Source organism: Schistocerca piceifrons, chromosome 2, assembly GCF_021461385.2.
Source record: "Schistocerca piceifrons isolate TAMUIC-IGC-003096 chromosome 2, iqSchPice1.1, whole genome shotgun sequence".
Taxonomy (NCBI): domain Eukaryota; kingdom Metazoa; phylum Arthropoda; class Insecta; order Orthoptera; family Acrididae; genus Schistocerca; species Schistocerca piceifrons.
The window spans coordinates 44,053,105-44,072,695 of record NC_060139.1 but is presented as its reverse complement, the minus strand read 5'-3'; the positions used below and the strand labels follow the sequence as shown (position 1 = coordinate 44,072,695).

General features: G+C 49.3%; 11 non-coding genes across 11 annotated transcripts; 9 read left to right on the top strand and 2 right to left on the bottom strand.

Annotated features, from left to right (window-relative positions):
* The first annotated feature begins 160 nt into the window (after positions 1-160).
* Positions 161-233, top strand: Trnav-cac. The gene has a single exon. It is a non-coding gene; the product is annotated as a tRNA-Val (tRNA).
* A 6,233-nt stretch (positions 234-6,466) lies between these two features.
* Trnav-cac lies at positions 6,467-6,538 on the top strand. Its single transcript has one exon. It is a non-coding gene; the product is annotated as a tRNA-Val (tRNA).
* Positions 6,539-6,696: 158 nt separating this feature from the next.
* Positions 6,697-6,769, top strand: Trnav-aac. Its single transcript has one exon. It is a non-coding gene; the product is annotated as a tRNA-Val (tRNA).
* Positions 6,770-6,960: 191 nt separating this feature from the next.
* Positions 6,961-7,035, bottom strand: Trnap-agg. The gene has a single exon. It is a non-coding gene; the product is annotated as a tRNA-Pro (tRNA).
* A 402-nt stretch (positions 7,036-7,437) lies between these two features.
* On the top strand, positions 7,438-7,510 carry Trnav-cac. The gene has a single exon. It is a non-coding gene; the product is annotated as a tRNA-Val (tRNA).
* A 158-nt stretch (positions 7,511-7,668) lies between these two features.
* On the top strand, positions 7,669-7,741 carry Trnav-aac. The gene has a single exon. It is a non-coding gene; the product is annotated as a tRNA-Val (tRNA).
* Positions 7,742-13,806: 6,065 nt separating this feature from the next.
* Positions 13,807-13,879, top strand: Trnav-cac. The gene has a single exon. It is a non-coding gene; the product is annotated as a tRNA-Val (tRNA).
* A 157-nt stretch (positions 13,880-14,036) lies between these two features.
* Trnav-aac lies at positions 14,037-14,109 on the top strand. Its single transcript has one exon. It is a non-coding gene; the product is annotated as a tRNA-Val (tRNA).
* Positions 14,110-18,655: 4,546 nt separating this feature from the next.
* On the top strand, positions 18,656-18,728 carry Trnav-cac. The gene has a single exon. It is a non-coding gene; the product is annotated as a tRNA-Val (tRNA).
* Positions 18,729-18,886: 158 nt separating this feature from the next.
* Trnav-aac lies at positions 18,887-18,959 on the top strand. Its single transcript has one exon. It is a non-coding gene; the product is annotated as a tRNA-Val (tRNA).
* A 194-nt stretch (positions 18,960-19,153) lies between these two features.
* On the bottom strand, positions 19,154-19,225 carry Trnah-aug. The gene has a single exon. It is a non-coding gene; the product is annotated as a tRNA-His (tRNA).
* Between the last annotated feature and the right edge of the window lie 366 nt (positions 19,226-19,591).

The following is a 19,591-nucleotide window of genomic DNA, read 5'->3' as shown; positions in this document are numbered from 1 at the left end:
GGTGCTACGGCAGACACCCACTCGAGCACCCCGAAGACTTCTTGAGCCCTCGGCTGTGATGGGTTCCAGGCTGACAAAAGAACTGTCGTGTGTGCATTTGCGGACGAGAGAAAGTCTGAGGCAAGTTCGAGTGAACAAGGATGGACACCTCGGGTACGTCGTTTCCGTAGTGTAGCGGTTATCACGTCTGCTTCACACGCAGAAGGTCCCCGGTTCGATCCCGGGCGGAAACACTTTTTCATCACTTTAAGCAAGACGTACTAACATGCATCTGCTACCATCTGTACCCGAAACCTTCGTAATCGCCTTCACGCGTCGGACCCGAGTGTCAATTGCTCACATCGAATAAGAAATTCATTTGATATTGACGGCGAGCTTTTTGCGCTGACTCAGCCACTGACGTGCGATCAGTTTGCACAAAACGCTAGGGCTCGTCCGGGATTTGAACCCGGGACCTCCTGCACCCTAAGCAGGAATCATACCCCTTTTTTTTTTTTTTTTTTTTTTTTTTTTTTTTTTTTTTTTTTTCGGGCCTCCATCCACCCCTTCTAGCCCGCCCTCACGCTCGCCAAAAGTGCCTTCATCGGCTCGACTTCTCCGCCATGAGCAAAAATCTCCGTTGAAATAAAAAATTAATCACGAAACAAATAAATTCTCTTCAGTATTGATGTGGTTATTTGGTTTACCAATATATGTGATGTGGAAAATGAAGCAAATGAAATCTTCTGCAGGAATGTTAGAAAACTCATCACTTTCCGAGGGAGACTGAATGTATGAAAATAAACTTGGTGATGCTGGAGTCTTCCACAGCAAGAAGGAACAACTCTTCTCTTCCTCTGACAGGAGAAGGCCAAACATAACATAAATACGTCTTCTTTTCAATAAACGAATCTTACTAATTGAATAAACAAGAAACGAATAATGGATAATTTGAATATTAGATCTACAAAATTCGACGGGGATCTCGTAGAACAGTCTCGCAGAGCTCTCGACAGTTGAGGCATCATCCCCCAAAGCGTCACCACTGTCGGGGTGGTCCGTTTCATATTCGTGGCCGTTCGATCGCCGCATTCCGAATCCTAATTGCGACTATCATAGTCGTGAAAGGGCCATCCATCAGAGTTTTCGGACTGCGATGGCGCCCTGGAGGAATATCTCTCTACGTCAACGTTCGGAGGAGAAAGAAAGCATACTTTTCTCTATATTTGGCGATTCGTTGAAGTTTCTGGTGTTGAGTTATTAGGTATAGCCAATAGTCTTCTTTATTTTTTTCTGGCGCCGATAGTATATAATACACCGTCTGACCTTGAAGCCAAGTGACTGCTCGTCGTTTTGCCGGAGGGTATGGAACGGCATCAGGAGTGAGGAGTCCAGCTGGAGTAATCATTCTAGGTGCAGTACGCAGCATACTTGAGAGCTTCCGTGCAAAGAGAAGCCAGATGTCCTTCACAATTTCGCATAGAAAGCGATGTTCGATGGTATCTAGGAGAGTACAGTGAACGCAGTTCGGAGTGTCTGCCAAGTGGATCATGTGTAGTTTTGAATTTGTCGGTATGATCCTATTGACCGCCATGTACCATGTAGACCGCACCTGCGATGGTAAGTGTGCGTCATGAATGTTTTCCCAGATCTTGGCCCAGTTGCAGTCTCTATACTTCACTTCTATTCTGTTGCGCGGCTTACTGTCCGTCAGGCAGCTGTAAAGTGCTTTGACCCTGGAAAGATCATTCTCAGGTATGTTGCTTTGAATATAGCTGTATTCGAGGAAAAAAGTACTAAAGTGGCAAAATGCAGTCGGGATGTGACTTACGTTTACCGGAGGCGTCATGCTGGCAGGTGCAATTTCATTGAGAAGGTGGGCCGTTAAGGAATTTGGTGATCGTTGCCATTGTTTATACATGTTGCTGATATATAATGCTTTCGCTTTGTGGTAAACATCTGTCAGATTTAGGCCGCCCTTTCCCAAGGGGAGCGTCAAAGTTGCAAATGGGACTTTGAAAATGTGTCCCCTACTGACAAAGTGTCCGAGCGCTGCAAGCATTCGTTGTGCGATGACCTTTGGTATTGGTAGGATTTGTGCGACATAATTCACTTTAGAAACAATGTAAGTATTGACTAAAAGCACTCTTTGTATGGCGTTGAGATTTCGCAAATGATGTTGCCGTATGCCGGCCCGAATTTGTGCCAATAATTTTCGATAATTAAGAGCAGACGTGCAGCGGATGGTGCGCGTGTATTCAATGCCGAGACATTTAAATGTTGTCATTCGTTTTAGTGATTGGCTATTGCCAAGTTCGAGTCCTCTACCAAGTTCCATAATGCCAGACTTTTTACAGTTGACTTTCGCTCCTGATGCGGCTGCATAAGTGGATATCAGCTGAAACGCGCGTTCCAAATCTTCATCTTTCGTCACCACGAAACTGACGTCATCCGCAAATGCCTGGCATACGATCTTCTGGCCATGTATGCGTATTCCCGGAAGGTCTCGCGCCAGGGAGAACAGTAAGGGTTCAAGAGCAACTGCAAACAAGGCCATTGACATCGGGCAACCTTGTCGTACCGACCGAGCGATATTAATAGGTTTACTGAGTTGTCCGTTGAGACAGATCTTGGACGTACCGTTTCGCAGCAGGAGTGTAACAGTGTCAATAACTTTCCGTGGAAAGTTCATTGCTGCCATCGCGCACAGAAGATATGAGTGACTGATTTTGTCGAATGCTTTCTCAAAATCTAACGAGACTAGAGCGCATCGCATGTCGCAAGCGGTGGCTGTAGCTATGATATCTCGATATGCACTTAACGTCTGCTGTATGTTTCTAGAGTTCCCAACGCTCGTCTGGTAGGCCCCCGTGACAGTACTAAGTACCGTACTGAATCGCTGCATCATGACCCGCGCGAATATCTTATAATCGGTATTAAGTAACGTAAGCGGTCGGAGATTGTCGACTGTCTTTCCCGCTGGGGTTTTGGGTACCAATACCACTATGCCTTCACAGAATTCCCTTAAGATATCACTTCCAGCCGTTAAGATATCGTTACAGACCAAGGTCAACTTTGGAACTAAATGGTGACGAAAGGTTCGATAAAACTCAGCCGGTAATCCGTCGGGGCCAGGCGATTTATTCTGTGGGCTCCCTCGAATGGCGTCCTCTACTTCATCTTCAGTTATGACTGCAGCGAGGCCGTCTGCTTCTACCGTGGTCAATGTCGCAAAACGGCGTGCCAGAAGGACGTGCTGCGCCGCCATATCCACTGGGTGTTCCGTGAACTGTGCTGTGAAATGTTTGTAAATCTCGTCTCGTATGTCGCGCTGGTGGTTTAGGAGTCGACCATCTGCAGTGTGCAGTTCTGTCAATATCTTTCTGCGCCCCCTTTTCTGTTCGCGAATAACATGGTACATCGATGTCGTTTCGTCCTGTACAGCGTTTTGCAGACGCGTCCTGCCTGTACAGCCTTCCAATTGCTTCCGTTTAAGGGTTAGAATCGTAGCCTGTATTCTTTTAATATGCATACGATTTGCTATTACTGTTGCATCTTCTCGATATAAATCTCTCAAACACTGAAAGTAAAATTCCAGGGTTCGCTTCTGCCAGGCACATCGATCTCGGGAATAATTCTTCATCGCTTTTGTTAAGGCGGGTTTCGCACATTTTACCCACCACGTAATGGCAGAATCGTACGCGGGAAACTTTCGTTCGCAGGCTGTCCACGTATTGCGGAAGACTGTGTGACACCCGGGTTCTGGTAAACACGCTACATTTAGTTTCCAGGGTCCCCTTGCCCTGTACGTCCCTTGTTTGGCTAAATTGACGGTACATATATATGCCACATGATCTGTGAAGACAGTCGGCCATAGCTCAGCCTGCAAAACATGTTCCCTCATACTTGATAATGCGTAGATTCTATCGATGCGGCTAGCTGAGTGGCCAGTAACGTAAGTGAATCCGGGCCTGTCACCGTGTCGAAGCTCCCACGTGTCTATTAAATTCAACTCGTCAATGAGATTGCGAAGCTCGGCGGACGGATTGAAGTTCGGCGTCTGGTCTTTGGGACTGAGGACACAGTTAAAGTCACCAGCGAATATAAGTTGTTCCGAAGGTGGTGTAAAAAGTGGCACAATGTCATCTTTAAAAAACTCTGCTCTCTGTCGGCGTCTCCCAGAGCCGGATGGGGCGTAGAGATTGATAAATCTAGTAGTATCGACAGTAGTCGCTATACCTCTGCCAGACGCCAGGCGCTCGACATGTGACATCACTATCCCTTCCTTAGCCATGATCGCCGTCCCTGGATCAGTGCCATGTCCAGGATTAACGATGGCATTGTAGCCTGTGATACGGACAAGGTTAATATTGGTCACTTCCTGCAGCATGATGAGATCAATATCAGCGGCATAGAGAAAATCTTGAAGATTTGTTAAGTTTAGTGGGCTACTGATCTTATTGATGTTCAATGTCGCAATTCGGTAAGCTTGCAAGGACGGCATGAGAACAGAGATCTAGGTGACAATAAGCCGAGTATGGATGTTAATGGCGAACATCCTCTAAAAGAAGTCTACGTCATTAGCCACTGTGCCGACGCCGGCGGTAGCCGTTTGTTGCTGGTGGGACACATCAGCTTGAGCTTCCGATAACGGACTATCTGTACGTCGCCGATCCTTTACGAAATCTTCTTCCTGACCACCCTCTTCCACGTCATCCGACCAATCACACACGAACCTGTCCGCTGGCAAACCGCAATCCGAGAGCTTGGATACGTCAGATACAGGGTTCTGATCCATTGCATCTGTTATCGCAGGGTCGCCTGAGGGTAATCGTCCGTGATCAGTGTCCGATTCGTCCGTCCGGGATTTTTTTGTCGTTTTGCTGGTTGCCGACGACGGTGGTTCAGTCTCTTCAGTCAGTTTCTGTCGTACGTGGTTCGCTTTTTCACGCAATATTGGCGCCTTTGCTTCTGCCCCTTGATGTGCTAGCCGGCGTTTCTTCTGTGATTTGGGAGACCGCGGGGGCTGGTGGCCAGCCAGCTCGTTCGACTCCACCCGGTCCACGTCGGACTTGTCGTCTCGAACCGGAACGCCCGCCGGAATACTTTCGGTGTCCGGTTGGTGCCCCTGCTCCGAGTGAGTATCGCCCCCCTTCGAGGTGTGTGAAGAAGGAACAGTTGGGACGTCGTTCGTATCCATCGGCGTGACGCCTTCCTGCACTTCGCGCAGACTCTCTAGCGGAACATCGAAACTAGGGTCCGAGGTAACGTTAGCCCGGGCGGCGGCGACGTATGATATAGGCAACGTAGACGTCGGGCCCTGCTGCGCACGCTCACCGGCCGGTATTTGCGCCACGCGCCGTTGGACACATTGAGCACGGATATGTTCGGTGGAACCACAGCCCGCACAGGTTCTCGGCTGCCCATCATAAATCACAATGGCTCTGTAGCCATACACAGTGACGTAGGACGGAATGTGCTTCAACATATCAATCTTCACCTGCCGGACACCGTTTAACACCGGGAAAATGTGCATATTCGACCACTTTTCTGCCGTATTGCTGATGACCGTTCCATATTCCCTCAATTTGGCATTAATTTGATCAGCGGATATTTCAAAGGGTAATTCGAATATTCGAACAGTTCTGACTCCAAGACCGGCAAGCGAAACTCTGACATCACCAACATTGCCGTCAGAATGGTTAAACTTTAAAACTCCTCCACAAGATTGAATGACCTGCTCGCATTTCTCGGGTCTCAACAATTTTAGGTAGACCGTACTGCTGACGATAGAAAGGTGAATGCCAACCATATCATCAATAGTGATTTTCATAACGTCTCTAATAAATAACTCAACTTCAAAGGACTTCGGTCGTGCATAGTGCGGGTCAAAACTCAATTTCAATGTGTCTTTCCGTATAAGTTGATCCATTATAATCGATGGCAATTCATCACTCCACACTACAACAACGCAGCAAAGCGCACACGTACCAAACCGCACGCGACCGCCACAGGCGAGAGCGTAAACAACCTGCGTCCGACCGCCACGGCCGCTGCCGGCTGACTGCCCCTAGACCAACGAGCCCTGTGACACGGCGAATGCCAATTATCCCAGTCCCTCGATGTCGTCCAGGGTGCCCTGGAAGTCTCGTGTACGCTGGCGGGATGGGGGCGGCGCGAATTCCCGCGGTCGGCGGCCTTCCTGGGCTATTGGTACCTTCATGTAGAGCTGCCGCTGGGCTCGCACTGCCTGCTGCTGAGAAAGTGATTGCTTTTGCTGATATGACTTGCAATAACGACTGCGCGAAACGCCACTATCTCGTTAGGGGTGCTACGGCAGACACCCTCTCGAGCACCCCGAAGACTTCTTGAGCCCTCGGCTGTGATGGGTTCCAGGCTGACAAAAGAACTGTCGTGTGTGCATTCGCGGACGAGAGAAAGTCTGAGGCAAGTTCGAGTGAACAAGGATGGACACCTCGGGTACGTCGTTTCCGTAGTGTAGCGGTATCACGTCTGCTTCACACGCAGAAGGTCCCCGGTTCGATCCCGGGCGGGAACAGTATTTTCCTGCCTATGTCGTATTGTCCTCCAATGAGCCACGTCGTGTGTGGATCTGCTGCATGTCCCTTCGTTTTGCAAGTACCACATTTATTGAATTTTTTAGTTACGATGGCAACATCACTACAAGTTGTCTGTGAAGTAAGGTGCACACAAGCAGTTTCCGTGATGTAGCGGTTATCACGTCTGCCTAACACGCAGGAGGTCCCCGGTTCAATCCCGGGCGGAAACACTTTTTTATCACTTTAAGCAAGACGTACTAACATGCATCTGCTACCATCTGTACCCGAAACCTTCGTAATCGCCTTCACGCGTCGGACCCGAGTGCCAATTGCTCACATCGAATAAGAAATTCATTTGATATTGACGGCGAGCTTTTTGCGCTGACTCAGCCACTGACGTGCGATCGGTTTGCACAAAACGCTAGGGCTCGTCCGGGATTTGAACCCGGGACCTCCTGCACCCTAAGCAGGAATCATACCCCTAGACCAACGAGCACTGTGACACGGCGAATGCCAAATATTCCAGTCCCTCGATGTCGTCCAGGGTGCCCTGGAAGTCTCGTGTACGCTGGCGGGATGGGGGCGGCGCGAATTCCCGCGGTCGGCGGCCTTCCTGGGCTATTGGTACCTTCATGTAGAGCTGCCGCTGGGCTCGCACTGCCTGCTGCTGAGAAAGTGATTGCTTTTGCTGATATGACTTGCAATAACGACTGCGCGAAACGCCGCTATCTCGTTAGGGGTGCTACGGCAGACACCCTCTCGAGCACCCCGAAGACTTCTTGAGCCCTCGGCTGTGATGGGATCCAGGCTGACAAAAGAACTGTCGTGTGTGCATTCGCGGACGAGAGAAAGTCTGAGGCAAGTTCGAGTGAACTAGGATGGACTCCTCGGGTCCGTCGTTTCCGTAGTGTAGCGGTTATCACGTCTGCTTCACACGCAGAAGGTCCCCGGTTCGATCCCGGGCGGGAACAGTATTTTCCTGCCTATGTCGTATTGTCCTCCAATGAGCCACGTCGTGTGTGGATCTGCTGCATGTCCCTTCGTTTTGCAAGTACCACATTTATTGAATTTTTTAGTTACGATGGCAACATCACTACAAGTTGTCTGTGAAGTAAGGTGCACACAAGCAGTTTCCGTGGTGTAGCGGTTATCACGTCTGCCTAACACGCAGAAAGTCCCCGGTTCGATCCCGGGCGGAAACACTTTTTCACCACTTTAAGCAAGACGTACTAACATGCATCTGCTACCATCTGTACCCGAAACCTTCGTAATCGCCTTCACGCGTCGGACCCGACTGCCAATTGCTCACATCGAATAAGAAATTCATTTGATATTGACGGCGAGCTTTTTGCGCTGACTCAGCCACTGACGTGCGATCAGTTTGCACAAAACGCTAGGGCTCGTCCGGGATTTGAACCCGGGACCTCCTGCACCCTAAGCAGGAATCATACCCCTTTTTTTTTTTTTTTTTTTTTTTTACTCTACTTTTTTTTAAATGCTTGCAATTCAGTTTCAACTCATTATGAGCAAATGAAAGCGTAATTATTATTCCTCTAACAAATATATCTATTGAAAAAAAAGTATTAAGGAACATCCACAACACAGCCACTTCAAAAGAAGTACACTACTGAAATTAAAATCCTAAAACATGACTATATAATGTAGACTGCTTTGTGAAAAAAAAAAAAAAAAAAAAAAAAAAAAAAAAAAAAAAAAAAAAAAAAAAAAAAAAACACGGAAACTTCAGTCCTGGTGTAGAGAAGAAACATACATAAAGGCGGCAAATCCAGAAACAGTATAAAAGAAAATGGCTCACACAGGTGACCTTAGCCAACACCCTCTCTTTCAAATGTCAGGCTAAGCATATTGGCAAAATCATCTCGGAGGCCTGGCAATCGCAAGCGCTGCCAGTAAGCAGTAAGCATGTACTGCCGAAACGCTAGGTGTCCATCCTCTTCATGACAACTGTTGACAAAATGTACGAAATGGCCAATCAACCACATGACGGTATGGAGCTTCGTTCGCGGAAAAAAGGAAGAATCGGGCCGGACGATGATGTCAATAGTATAAGCGGCTTCAGCAGACCTAGTGACAAAGGCAAGTTGTTTCCTGAGCCAACGCCAATTAGCAAGGTGCCCACAGCAGGTGAATCGATGTTCAAGGGTATCCACGAGACCACACCGAGTACAGGTGTCCGTGTCAGAAAGACCAATACGGTGCAGTCGTACATTGGTGGGAACCAAATTATTTATTACCCTATACCACGTGGACGCCACGGCCATAGAGTGGATCGGCAGACTAACATTCTTCCAGACGTTCCTCCAGGACACAGATGGAGACGCCAGTTCTATTGGATTGGGACCGGCCAGCCCCTCCCAGCGGGCAATCAAGCCCTTGGTCGTTGGCACCGGTCGCCGCAAGAAGACGTCACCGAGGTAACTCACCGCAATGTAAAATTCCCGAATGTGTTTCAACTTAAAATTTAGGCGTCCGACATCGACAGGTGGAGCAAGGCTCGCCGGACGCACAACAGTAAAAAGCCTGGATGTAATCGAAGTCACTTCTTGCGTAACAATTAGAGTCGTTCGGCGGACGTACAAAGCAGACGCCTTGCGAGTAATGTCAGAGAGGCCCAAGCCTCCGGAGATACGCGGCTTCGTCATTACCTCGTAACGTAACTTGAATAGATGGCCCTTCCATATAAACCTGCTAGACAATTGGCGCAACCTTTTCGCCACCATCATGGGAAGTGGGAACAGCTGAGCAACATAATAAGCTTTACATAGAACGTAGGTGTCTAAAATTCTGACTTTTTGCAAAATGGTAGCAGAGCGCTGCTCATGGACCATCAGAGCCCCCTGTATCTTCTCGGTGACCGACTTCCAATTGAGAGCCGCCATTTTTAGAGGACACCGATCAATGATAATCCCCAAGGACGTATGGCGATCGACAACAGTGGCCCAAGGGACGTCAGCATCGCGAAATCCTCGAATATCAAGGAACTTACATTTACCCTGATTGAGACGCGCTCCAGAGACACGACAGTATGCATCAACTGCCCCTTTCAACAACGGGATATCATCACGTTGACGGAGGAGAACAACGACATCATCCGCATATGCCTTAACCGAGAGCTTCCCACCAGAGAGGGACATACCCTGAAGCTTGAGAGCGATAGTCCGAAGCAGCGGTTCCAGGGACAATACGAATAAAGACATAGAGAGCGGACTACCCTGAGGCACTCCGCGGCGGATAGCAATGGGCGGCGTCAGCTGCCCATTGACTGACACCCTAGCTGTTATTCCCCTATACAAATTGCCAAGAACACCACGTGATGAAGCGTTAAAACCTATTGTACCTAAAACACGATCTAAAAACACATGACTGACGTGATCAAAAGCCTTATGAAAATCAAGGAAGGCAAAGGCACAATGTACGTTTGTAACCGCCGCAACCGAGACAACATCCCGATATTCGGCTACTGGTGTCAGAATAGATCTATCATGAAAACAACATTGATGTGCACCAATCACACCCCGAAGCAGAGAGGACAACCGGCTATTGAGCGCTCTAGCAGCTGTCTTGTAGTCAAAATTCAGCAATGTGAGCGGACGAAGATTGGCAGCAGATAAACGACCAGAAGACTTCGGAATTAAAACAATTTTCCCTACTTTAAAATCGGCAGGCACATCCATCCCCCTGACAATCTCATTTAAAATCTGCGTAAAAATGCCACCCAAAAGAGGCCAAAAACGGAGATAAAATTCTTTAGGCAGGCCGTCTGGACCCGGCGATTTACTGGACGGAGAGCGAGCAATAAAATCGAAAACCTCATCTACCTGGAACTCCCGGAGAAAATCGCCGTTCGCGTCAGGCGCGATCGTCGCAGTTAGATCCCCAAAGACATCATCCGAAAGAGACTCACCAGAATCATCGGCAGAATAGAGACTAGTGTAATACTGGTGAAGAGCACGAACCATTTCCTCCTGTGCAATAAGCTGCCGTCCATCATCCACCGTAAGAGAAGAGATGAAGGAGCGACGACGACGAGTCTGATGCCGTAGCAGGTGGTACAAGGATGTCAGTTCTCCTTCAACAAGAGAGTGAGGTTTCGACTTAACTCGCAGACCATCCATCTGTCGTCGTTTAAGGCTCAAGAGCTTGGCTTTAATACGACGAACATCATGGATCCGCAGAGGAGAGGTACCCGCTGCGTCATATAGTTCACGCAGGACAGAGTAGTAATATTCATACGTGTTCTTAAAATCACGCGCCCTTGCAGCACAGTAAAAAATCAAAGTCTGACGAATCTTGGGCTTGGCAAACGCAGTCCACCAAACCAGCAAGGAGGGGTATCGCGGGACAGAGCGAAGACATCGCTCCCACACGCCACTTATAACATCATCCATAGCACTGTCGGCAAGGTGGGAAACATTTAACATCCACTGGGAACGATAAAGTTTTGCAGGTTGGTGACTAAGATCTACAGTTGCAGTAAAACCACAATGGTCAGAAAAACTAGTAGGAATAACATCGACAGAAAGAATTTTATCACATAAAAAATCAGATAAATAGAATCTGTCGAGTCTACTGCATGAGGACGCGGTAAAAAACGTATATTTCACCAGGGTTGGATATTTGTGTTCCCAAACATCACGCAGATGCATCGTACGAACTAAGTCATGTAAATCACGGCAATAATTAAAATTGGGGGACTGGTCTTCAGGGCGTAAAACACAATTAAAATCGCCTCCGAGCAGGAGACTCCGAGGACTCTGGCGCAAAAGATAAATAAGCTCTTCTTTATAAAAGCGCGAGCGAGCCACAGTGTGACCCGAACCAGAGGGGGCATACAAAACAACGAGGCGGAGATCAAAAAGACGACAACCAATCCCACGGCCAGAGTCAAGGAATTCAATGTCAGTAATAGGAATGCCCTCTCGAAAGAAAAGAGCAGTTCCTGTTGAATATTCCGGCGCGACATTAAAAACAGTTTGAAATCCAGGTAGAGAGAGATCAGAAAACAACACTTCCTGCAAGAACACTACGTCCGCACAGGCGTCGTAAATAAACTGCCGCAAAGAGGCAATGCGAACGTCGGACTCAATACGGTTAACATTTAAGGTAAGAAAGGTGTATGCTTGAACCATAGAGAGAAAAGCGAGAAAACAAATCACCTACACCGACGCACCAGCGTCACAGTCCATAGCAGGGGTGACGGAGGCATCCGAGGGAGGGGGACTGCTACCCCGTTCCGCGGATCCCTTACGTTTCGGTTTTTTACGAACAGCATTAACGTTCGGCTGAACTCGTAACTTGCGTCGGCTGACGGGCAAGGAAACTTCAGCCGCCGGTGACGTAGGAGGGTCAAGTTCTGTATCCGACACCACCCGCGCCGGTCCACATGCGGGATCCGGGGTCGCGGGGGAAACATCCGACAAAACGGAATGGTCAACACCTGCACTAGCTTCCGGCAAACATGGACTGCACGGAGGCGAAACGTGAGCAGGAAGGTCCGAGGCCGCAGAGTTGGAAGGAAGCGGAGCAGCTCCGCTGGCAGGGGTATGGGGCAGCGAAGCAGGAAGTTGTCGCGGCTCCACTTGTTGTGACATCGAAGTCGGTTCGGAAGACGGCGCCAACAGGCCCGACCGACGACCCGACTCGAGAGAAGCTGCGTCGGAGGCCGGAGGGGCGCCAGCAGCCGCCACCGGAACCGCTACCTCAGGAGGGCAGGGAGCAGCTACAGTACACAGTGGCTCGGAGGATGCCGGTCGCTCGGACTGGGGCATCTCAGGGAGATCCTCATCCGTACTATTTCCATCGTGTGGGCGACGCCTCTTATTATTCAAAAGTGGCACACCCACCTGAGGGACAGACGGAACAACATCAGATTTAGCACGCAAAGGAGGAAATTCTGTATCAGGGGTGCGCAAAACCTGTGGCGGGGCGCTACTACCACTGGACTGTGCTACACCAAGAGCAGAACCACCTGCAACGAGGTCAGCGACCGTTAACTTGCGACGCTGTTCGAGAGAATTTTTTAAAACAAAAACTCTCCGCGGACAGTCGGTACGCACGTGACCACTTTCATTGCACAAAAAACAGGTGCCAACCTGACCATTATATGTTACATGGACACGATATCCACCGATCTGCAGGTGAGATGGAATATTCTGCTTAACGTGCATTTCGACTGAACGAATACCACTGTAACATTGCAGGCGATGTTGGCTTGACCAGCGTTCAAGGCGAATGCTCTTTACATCACCATACTTCTGTAGACCCTCCTTAAGATAGACATTATCCACCTCCGGTGGAAGGTTGTAAACACGAACATTGGTATACGTGATGGAAGCATTGGAAAGCAGCACGGTACTTACAGAATCATCCCGATGCCGAAAGAGAACTTGATGACCATATTTAGAAAGAATTTTATCAACCTGAAGTGGGTCCATAAACTTAACAAAGAAAACATACAGTTCGGTATCAAAATAAGCAGTGTGCACCTGATCCGAATGAACACCAAAGGTATCTACCAACCAATCATGAATCTCAAGAGAACTAGGTTGCACATGGCGGGTTGACTTGTCAAAAGCAAAACTAACTGTAGCCTGACGAGGAATAACCTGGGACGACATTTTCAAAATATGCGGTCGAAACCGCTACACAAAAAACACTGAAATAAGGACAGAAAGTAACACAAGGTACGAAACAACGACGGAGAAACACTCACAGAAGTTGCAACACAACACGTAAACAAAAACGATAGTCCACTATACGTAACGCTACGGCGGAGCGGAAGACTAGGCACGTCCACACTGCACGGCGTCTAAAGCGGAACTGCGTACCCCTAGACCAACGAGCCCTGTGACACGGCGAATGCCAAATATTCCAGTCCCTCGATGTCGTTCAGGGTGCCCTGGAAGTCTCGTGTACGCTGGCGGGATGGGGGCGGCGCGAATTCCCGCGGTCGGCGGCCTTCCTGGGCTATTGGTACCTTCATGTAGAGCTGCCGCTGCGCTCGCACTGCCTGCTGCTGAGAAAGTGATTGCTTTTGCTGATATGACTTGCAATAACGACTGCGCGAAACGCCGCTATCTCGTTAGGGGTGCTACGGCAGACACCCTCTCGAGCAACCCGAAGACTTCTTGAGCCCTCGGCTGTGATGGGATCCAGGCTGACAAAAGAACTGTCGTGTGTGCATTCGCGGACGAGAGAAAGTCTGAGGCAAGTTCGAGTGAACTAGGATGGACTCCTCGTGTCCGTCGTTTCCGTAGTGTAGCGGTTATCACGTCTGCTTCACACGCAGAAGGTCCCCGGTTCGATCCCGGGCGGGAACAGTATTTTCCTGCCTATGTCGTATTGTCCTCCAATGAGCCACGTCGTGTGTGGATCTGCTGCATGTCCCTTCGTTTTGCAAGTACCACATTTATTGAATTTTTTAGTTACGATGGCAACATCACTACAAGTTGTCTGTGAAGAAGGTGCAAACAAGCAGTTTCCGTGGTGTAGCGGTTATCACGTCTGCCTAACACGCAGAAGGTCCCCGGTTCGATCCCGGGCGGAAACACTTTTTCATCACTTTAAGCAAGACGTACTAACATGCATCTGCTACCATCTGTACCCGAAACCTTCGTAATCGCCTTCACGCGTCGGACCCGAGTGCCAATTGCTCACATCGAATAAGAAATTCATTTGATATTGACGGCGAGCTTTTTGCGCTGACTCAGCCACTGACGTGCGATCAGTTTGCACAAAACGCTAGGGCTCCTCCGGGATTTGAACCCGGGACCTCCTGCACCCTAAGCAGGAATCATACCCCTTTTTTTTTTTTTTTTTTTTTTTTTTTTTTTTTACATTTACCCTGATTGAGACGCGCTCCAGAGACACGACAGTATGCATCAACTGCCCCTTTCAACAACGGGATATCATCTCGTTGACGGAGGAGAACAACGACATCATCCGCATATGCCTTAACCGAGAGCTTCCCACCAGAGAGGGACATACCCTGAAGCTTGAGAGCAATAGTCCGAAGCAGCGGTTCCAGGGACAATACGAATAAAGACATAGAGAGCGGACTACCCTGAGGCACTCCGCGCCGGATAGCAATGGGCGGCGTCAGCTGCCCATTGACTGACACCCGAGCTGTTATTCCCCTATACAAATTGCCAAGAACACCACGTGATGAAGCGTTAAAACCTATTGTACCTAAAACACGATCTAAAAACACATGACTGACGTGATCAAAAGCCTTATAAAAATCAAGGAAGGCAAAGGCACAATGTACGTTTGTAACCGCCGCAACCGAGACAACATCCCGATATTCGGCTACTGGTGTCAGAATAGATCTATCATGAAAACAACATTGATGTGCACCAATCACACCCCGAAGCAGAGAAGACAACCGGCTATTGAGCGCTCTAGCAGCTGTCTTATAGTCAAAATTCAGCAATGTGAGCGGACGAAGATTGGCAGCAGATAAACGACCAGAGGACTTCGGGATTAAAACAATTTTCCCTACTTTAAAATCGGCAGGCACATCCATCCCCCTGACAATCTCATTTAAAATCTGCGTAAAAATGCCACCCAAAAGAGGCCAAAAACGGAGATAAAATTCTTTAGGCAGGCCGTCTGGACCCGGCGATTTACTGGACGGAGAGCGAGCAATAAAATCGAAAACATCATCTACCTGGAACTCCCGGAGAAATTCGCCGTTCGCGTCAGGCGCGATCGTCGCAGTTAGATCCCCAAAGACATCATCCGAAAGAGACTCACCAGAATCATCGGCAGAATAGAGACTAGTGTAATACTGATGAAGAGCACGAACCATTTCCTCCTGTGCAATAAGCTGTCGCCCATCATCCACCGTAAGAGAAGAGATGAAGGAGCGACGACGACGAGTCTGATGCCGTAGCAGGTGGTACAAGGATGTCAGTTCACCTTCAACAAGAGAGTGAGGTTTCGACTTAACTCGCAGACCATCCATCTGTCGTCGTTTAAGGCTCAAGAGCTTGGCTTTAATACGACGAACATCATGGATCCGCAGTGGAGAGGTACCCGCCGCGTCATATAGTTCACGCAGGACAGAGTAGTAATATTCATACGTGTTCTTAAAATCACGCGTCCTAGCAGCACAGTAGAAAATCAAAGTCTGACGAATCTTGGGCTTGGCAAACGCAGTCCACCAAACCAGCAAGGAGGGGTATCGCGGGACAGAGCGAAGACATCGCTCCCACACGCCACTTATAACATCATCCATAGCACTGTCGGCAAGGTGGGAAACATTTAACATCCACTGGGAACGATAAAGTTTTGCAGGTTGGCGACTAAGATTTACAGTTGCAGTAAAAGCACAATGGTCAGAAAAACTAGTAGGAATAACATCGACAGAAAGAATTTTATCACATAAAAAATCAGATAAATAGAATCTGTCGAGTCTACTGCATGAGGACGCGGTAAAAAACGTATATTTCACCAGGGTTGGATATTTGTGTTCCCAAACATCACGCAGATGCATCGTACGAACTAATTCATGTAAATCACGGCAATAATTAAAATTGGGGGACTGGTCTGCAGGGCGTAAAACACAATTAAAATCGCCTCCGAGCAGGAGACTCCGAGGACTCTGGCGCAAAAGATAAATAAGCTCTTCTTTATAAAAGCGCGATCGAGCCACAGTGTGACCCGAACCAGAGGGGGCAGACAAAACAACGAGGCGGAGATCAAAAAGACGACAACCAATCCCACGGCCAGAGTCAAGGAATTCAATGTCAGTAATAGGAATGCCCTCTCGAAAGAAAAGAGCAGTTCCTGTTGAATATTCCGGCGCGACATTAAAAACAGTGTGAAATCCAGGTAGAGAGAGATCAGAAAACAACACTTCCTGCAAAAACACTACGTCCGCACAGGCGTCGTAAATAAACTGCCGCAAAGAGGCAATGCGAACGTCGGACTCAATACGGTTAACATTTAAGGTAAGATAGGTGTATGCTTGAACCATAGAGAGAAAAGCGAGAAAACAAATCACCTACACCGACGCACCAGCGTCACAGTCCATAGCAGGGGTGACAGAGGCATCCGAGGGAGGGGGACTGCTACCCCGTTCCGCGGATCCCTTACGTTTCGGTTTTTTACGAACAGCATTAACGTTCGGCTGAACGCGTAACTTGCGTCGGCTGACGGGCAAGGAAACTTCAGCCGCCGGTGACGTAGGAGGGTCAAGTTCTGTATCCGACACCACCCGCGCCGGTCCACATGCGGGATCCGGGGTCGCGGGGGAAACATCCGACAAAACGGAATGGTCAACACCTGCACTAGCTTCCGGCAAACATGGACTGCACGGAGGCGAAACGTGAGCAGGAAGGTCCGAGGCCGCAGAGTTGGAAGGAAGCGGAGCAGCTCCGCTGGCAGAGGTATGGGGCAGCGAAGCAGGAAGTTGTCGCGGCTCCACTTGTTGTGACATCGAAGTCGGTTCGGAAGACGGCGCCAACAGGCCCGACCGACGACCCGACTCGAGAGAAGCTGCGTCGGAGGCCGGAGGGGCGCCAGCAGCCGCCACCGGAACCGCTACCTCAGGAGGGCAGGGAGCAGCTACAGTACACAGTGGCTCGGAGGATGCCGGTCGCTCGGACTGGGGCATCTCAGGGAGATCCTCATCCGTACTATTTCCATCGTGTGGGCGACGCCTCTTATTATTCAAAAGTGGCACACCCACCTGAGGGACAGACGGAACAACATCAGATTTAGCACGCAAAGGAGGAAATTCTGTATCAGGGGTGCGCAAAACCTGTGGAGGGGCGCTACTACCACTGGACTGTGCTACACCAAGAGCAGAACCACCTGCAACGAGGTCAGCGACCGTTAACTTGCGACGCTGTTCGAGAGAATTTTTTAAAACAAAAACTCTCCGCGGACAGTCGGTACGCACGTGACCACTTTCATTGCACAAAAAACAGGTGCCCACCTGACCACTATATGTTACATGGACACGATATCCACCGATCTGCAGGTGAGATGGAATATTCTGCTTAACGTGCATTTCGACTGAACGAATACCACTGTAACATTGCAGGCGATGTTGGCTTGACCAGCGTTCAAGGCGAATGCTCTTTACATCACCATACTTCTGTAGACCCTCCTTAAGATAGACATTATCCACCTCCGGTGGAAGGTTGTAAACACGAACATTGGTATACGTGATGGAAGCATTGGAAAGCAGCACGGTACTTACAGAATCATCCCGATGCCGAAAGAGAACTTGATGACCATATTTAGAAAGAATTTTATCAACCTGAAGTGGGTCCATAAACTTAACAAAGAAAACATACAGTTCGGTATCAAAATAAGCAGTGTGCACCTGATCCGAATGAACACCAAAGGTATCTACCAACCAATCATGAATCTCAAGAGAACTAGGTTGCACATGGCGGGTTGACTTGTCAAAAGCAAAACTAACTGTAGCCTGACGAGGAATAACCTGGGACGACATTTTCAAAATATGCGGTCGAAACCGCTACACAAAAAAAACACTGAAATAAGGACAGAAAGTAACACAAGGTACGAAACAACGACGGAGAAACACTCACAGAAGTTGCAACACAACACGTAAACAAAAACGATAGTCCACTATACGTAACGCTACGGCGGAGCGGAAGACTAGGCACGTCCACACTGCACGGCGTCTAAAGCGGAACTGACCCCTAGACCAACGAGCCCTGTCACACGGCGAATGCCAAATATTCCAGTCCCTCGATGTCGTCCAGGGTGCCCTGGAAGTCTCGTGTACGCTGGCGGGATGGGGGCGCCGCGAATTCCCGCGGTCGGCGGCCTTCCTGGGCTATTGGTACCTTCATGTAGAGCTGCCGCTGGGCTCGCACTGCCTGCTGCTGAGAAAGTGATTGCTTTTGCTGATATGACTTGCAATAACGACTGCGCGAAACGCCGCTATCTCGTTAGGGGTGCTACGGCAGACACCCTCTCGAGCAACCCGAAGACTTCTTGAGCCCTCGGCTGTGATGGGATCCAGGCTGACAAAAGAACTGTCGTGTGTGCATTCGCGGACGAGAGAAAGTCTGAGGCAAGTTCGAGTGAACTAGGATGGACTCCTCGTGTCCGTCGTTTCCGTAGTGTAGCGGTTATCACGTCTGCTTCACACGCAGAAGGTCCCCGGTTCGATCCCGGGCGGGAACAGTATTTTCCTGCCTATGTCGTATTGTCCTCCAATGAGCCACGTCGTGTGTGGATCTGCTGCATGTCCCTTCGTTTTGCAAGTACCACATTTATTGAATTTTTTAGTTACGATGGCAACATCACTACAAGTTGTCTGTGAAGCAAGGTGCACACAAGCAGTTTCCGTGGTGTAGCGGTTATCACGTCTGCCTAACACGCAGAAGGTCCCCGGTTCGATCCCGGGCGGAAACACTTTTTCATCACTTTAAGCAAGACGTACTAACATGCATCTGCTACCATCTGTACCCGAAACCTTCGTAATCGCCTTCACGCGTCGGACCCGAGTGCCAATTGCTCACATCGAATAAGAAATTCATTTGATATTGACGGCGAGCTTTTTGCGCTGACTCAGCCACTGACGTGCGATCAGTTTGCACAAAACGCTAGGGCTCGTCCGGGATTTGAACCCGGGACCTCCTGCACCATAAGCAGGAATCATACCCCTAGACCAACGAGCCCTGTGACACGGCGAATGCCAAATATTCCAGTCCCTCGATGTCGTCCAGGGTGCCCTGGAAGTCTCGTGTACGCTGGCGGGATGGGGGCGGCGCGAATTCCCGCGGTCGGCGGCCTTCCTGGGCTATTGGTACCTTCATGTAGAGCTGCCGCTGGGCTCGCTCTGCCTGCTGCTGAGAAAGTGATTGCTTTTGCTGATATGACTTGCAATAACGACTGCGCGAAACGCCGCTATCTAGTTAGGGGTGCTACGGCAGACACCCTCTCGAGCAACCCGAAGACTTCTTGAGCCCTCGGCTGTGATGGGATCCAGGCTGACAAAAGAACTGTCGTGTGTGCATTCGCGGACGAGAGAAAGTCTGAGGCAA